The sequence below is a fragment of the Halyomorpha halys genome, unplaced genomic scaffold (genome assembly GCF_000696795.3).
Source record: "Halyomorpha halys isolate HHAL.00 unplaced genomic scaffold, Hhal_1.1 Scaffold854.1, whole genome shotgun sequence".
NCBI classification, from domain to species: Eukaryota; Metazoa; Arthropoda; class Insecta; order Hemiptera; family Pentatomidae; genus Halyomorpha; species Halyomorpha halys.
In genome coordinates, this window is record NW_027115045.1 from 295,832 (window position 1) to 300,657 (window position 4,826).

The 4,826-nt window shown below is 30.7% G+C and overlaps 1 protein-coding gene across 1 annotated transcript in view; it reads left to right on the forward strand.

Moving 5' to 3' along the window:
• Nucleotides 1-4,826, forward strand: part of LOC106686646 (androgen-induced gene 1 protein) — a 13,901-nt gene that overhangs the window by 7,979 nt on the left and 1,096 nt on the right. The gene's annotated exons all lie outside the window — the stretch shown is intronic.

The window sequence follows — 4,826 nt, forward strand, 5'->3', positions numbered from 1 at the left end:
AAAAAAAATACAAATCAAATGATGAGACAGAATGCATACCTGTTTTGACGGAAGTCAAAAACAAAGTGACAGTTCGTATTGGGAGAAGTAAGGACGGCAGTTATGCCACAATAACGAAAATAATTTGTATAAGTAAACATAGTAAAAAAATATTTAAATTAGGTGAACAATAAATGGTAATATACATAAACATATTTTATATTTTATAAATAATGTTTACTAATATTATGCTTTTAATTATCATAAATATTTTAGTATTATTGTTTTAATAGTATAATAAATATTTTTAAAAAATGGCTTAAAGGCAAATGAGGAGTATTCTGTAAAATGTAATAAATCCATTACTGGTGCTGTCGAGAGAATCTTCCTAGTACAAGAGCCCAAGAGAAGAAAAAAGGCAATTATCTCACCCCAATTTTTGATTACTTTGATGAAAACTATGTATAATTACTAGTCAAAATTGATGAGTCTGCCAAGTATAGTTAGGGTGAACAAAAAATGGCGGCTGTTTGAAAGCGATAAAAATATTTAATTTTTCAATCGGAGCTCTATATCTTAAAAACTAACAACACGAGAAAACCTAAGAGAACGTAATTTAAAGATGAGCAAATTTTCTAAAATATGAGCCTTAAAAGAGTTATTCACGTTAAATAGTTCTCGAGATATAGCTTTTTAAAAAAAAACATTTCATAAAAATGTTCTTTGGGACGTACTGAGAGATCAGTAGTTAGTGAATTTATTTAAAAAAATCTATATCTCAAAAACGATTTGACGTACAGATGTTAGCACTCAAATTAAAGGTAATTTAATGAGCTATAAAGTAGTTTATGATGTTTATCTTCGTAGGAGTAATAGTTTTCATGAAATTTGCTAATATTAATTGATTTATAGTTGTTCGGACAAATTTTTATTTGCCAAATTTATATTCATATGTGAATATCATAAAAAATGCTACCTCAACGAAGATAAATGTCATAAACTACTTTATAGTAAGTTAGGGTGTTGGCAGACATATGTGCGTCTTATGGATCTAGAGATATATTTTTTCAAAAATCCAACATTTTATACGAACAACTAGAAATTAACATTTTGTGAGTTTATTTTGTCAAATATCATAAAAACTACTACTCCTACAAAGATAAACATAATTAACTATTTTATAGTAAATTTAGCTTTAATTTGAGCACTGGCAGACATTTGTACGTCAAATGGTTTCTGAAATGAAGTTTTTCATGAATCAAAGTTATTGTCCGAACAACAATAAATCAATTTATTTTAGCATATATCATGAAAACTACTGTTCCTACGAAGGTAAAGGTCATAAACTTCTTTATAGTCCATTATAATAGTTTTAATATGAATGCTAATAGACATCTGTACATCACATAGTTCCTGAGATATAGATTTCTTAAAATAAATTAACTAACTACTAATCTTTTATTAGATTTTTATGAAATTTTGCTTTTTAAAAGCTATACCTCGATAACTATTGGACGTAAATAGCTTTTTTAAGGTTAATATTCCAGTAAATTTACTCTTCTTTAAATAATGTGCTCTTAGGTTTTCTAGTGTTGTTGGTAGTTTTTAAGATATAGAGCTCCGAATGAAAAATTATTTTTTTTAAGGTTTTGAAATAGCCGCCATTTTTTATTCCCCCTACCTATACTTGGCAGACTCATCAGTTTTGACTAGTAATTATACATAGTTTTCATTAAAGTAATCAAAAATTGAGGTGAGATAACTGCCTTTTTTCCTTCCCGGCTCTTATACCATCCGGAGTCCTTCCCTTTCCTCCACAAGTAGGAGGGAAGAGTTCGGTTCGTATTTCTCCAGGCTGAATGTAAATATTGTATGTAGGAATTATTGTATTTAAGATCTTATTTTATTTTTTCAATAATTTTTATATTTTTCTCTTATATTTTCTTCCTTTCACGGAACGGTCCTTCAAGACCACGCGAATATCACTACTTTTCTCTTCTCATTTTTGCTTTTCTTCTCTCCCAGTATCTTATTGTTCTGGGTGCCTTTGCTTCCTCTCTTTCGACCACGCAGTACCCTTCCGTTTTTCTTTATTTGCCGCAAGAACATTCATTCTTTCCGTACTGTTCCCTATCCAGGCAGTCCTTGTCTATTTTTTTAAATTTTTTTGTTTCCTCTCTCATTTGCTTAACATATCATCCTACGCTCTTGTATTCACGGATTCTGTTAAAGAGTTTCTTCTTTAGTCTGCTTTGGTCCATTCTCATCATGTTCCCGTAGAATCTCAGTCTTCTGATTCTTATTTCGATTTCCAGGTCATTTATCTCCCTGTAGATTCTCTTATATTTATTATTTTGTTTATATATTTGTAAATATGGCGTGAATGAGCCCTCTTATCCCTATTGCCATTGTCTATAAATATAAGACAGAATGTAATATTACACACACAAAAATAAAAAAAATAAATCAATTCCTCAAAATTATATATTTTTCAACAAATAAAAGTTCTATTTCTAAATATTTTTCAGTTTATTTCAAAAGTTAAATTCTGGTCCCAAATCGGAATAATAATAATGAAGGCCTAACGAACCCGAAGGTTCGATGCCGATACCACCAAACGCTCTCCCCATACATTATTCCAGTGATGTCCCTCCAAACCTAATTCCACTAGATCTGTTTTAACGCAATCCTCCCATCTATGTTTCGGTCTACCCCTTGGACGTTAACCTGTTGGTTCAGTGTTTATTAACATTTTAGGGATCCGCTCGTTACTAAGCCCTACAACCTTACATGCCCATCTTATACGCCGCAATGCTATAAATTGAATTATATTTACCGGCTGTAGGTCCCATAATTCAGCGTTGTGTGTTATTCTAAATTCTCCTTTTAATTCATCCTTTTTCGGTCCGAATATTTTGCGTAATACTTTATTTTCAAAAACCTTAAGGCGCTGTCCATCCCTTAGTGTAAGAGGCCACGCCTCACATCCATAAAGAACAGTGGGAAGGATAATAGTTTTGTAAATTCTAATTTTTAAGTTTTTTGATAGAAGGCGCGAGCTAAGCAGTTTCGAAATTGAAAAATAACAAGCATTTCCCGCCTTCAACCTAGCTTTTATTTTCTCCTATATCTATATCACCGAAATTGCTCGCATTTCTACTGCTAACCATTTATTTTGTTTTATCCATATTTATTTCAAGACCTAGTTCCTTACTGGAGTTTATTATCGTGGTTTTATTTAGTTCTATAATTTCTTTGTCATCATCCAATAATACTAAATCATCTACATACCCAAGCACCGGTATTTTACCACTCAAAGTTAAACCCTTTTCGGTATTTATCACACTTTTAATGACGTATTCTAGTGTTAGATTAAATAAGATAGGTGATAAAGGATCACCTTGTTATAAACCGGAACCTGGAATTTCTCAGAATAATGATTACCGATTCGTACCTTACTAAACGTTTTGGTCATGCCAAATCGGAATAACAAATACAAATTTTGAATGAGGTGTAGACAGTTGACCGTAGATTGGCCACCTCTTGTTAAAAAATGTCAATACCATTGTGACTTTTCTATCAGTGCTATGTTTACATTAAGGGCCTACTAGCCCCGCATTCCCTTGCTCTTAAGATAAGATCGATAAATGAAAGTGAATTAAGAATAAACTGAGAGGTACAATTTCCTCAGGAGAGATTAGGCAAGTTTAACACTGAACTCATAAAATGATATGTGCATAAAGAAATAGTCTTTGAAGAATTCATGAGTTTGCTAGTCAAAAACCAACATTTATTTATTATTAATAAAATAATGATTTTAACAATAGTTCATTTACTGTTGAAAACTCAAAGTTGATCAGAAAAGAAATTTCTAATCAGAAGGGCGCCCTTATATTATAGTTACTGGGCCCCCTTCTGGTCTAAGGCGGCTTTGACATCCTAGAATAATTTTTATAAAAATAATTTCCCAAAAGTTTAAATATTGATTTTTAACGGAATACTCTTTATGTGATTCGATATAAACTCAATATCTGTTTCTTAAGAGCTTTAATATAAGAAAATTTTAAAAAAATTAACCCAGCTCAACATTGATTTGAAAGAGATAAGACCTACAGATTTGTTTGTCTAAGCCGGCATTAATATAATTGTGGAATCTCTTTTCTGTATGATGTAAATTTGGATAGAGTGTTAATTTTTTCTTATAGATTTGAAGATCCCCAAAAGGACTTAGACTACATAAATTATTAATCACAGAACAATATGTTTTCTACATCTAAGAGATATGAAAAGTGAAAAAAATTGATTAATAATACTGCAGCCTAAAAATATATCAGAAAGTTTGGAGGATCCCAAAAACTTGGGATCAGACAGATTCAAAGTATATCAAGTTCCCTATGTCACGAAGTCCGCATTCTTGAAATTCATTAAGCCGAATCCACACATTTGCCAAATCCAAAATTCCCACAAATGCTTGGTAAGCAAAGAATGTAACGAGGCATCCACATGCTTATGTGTTCCAGAGGCAAACATGATTAAGGTTAGACTTTTACAGGTTATTAACTTCGATTTAAACTATTTTCAATATTAAAGAGGGGGAATTAAAGATAAGCAAGATGAAAGGAAATGTAAATATCGGCAAAGTATGTAGTAGATAATAAAAATTCATAGAAAAGATAAAAAAAAAAAGATTATCCATAAATTCAACTTTTCTTGAATTTTTATCAGATACTTGTTAATTAAATTACTCCAACATATATTATATTTTTAAATGTATATTTGTGCTATTTTAAATAAAAATTAAACAGCTACAGTTAATTGACACGATTTTAAACAATGTATTAAATTTT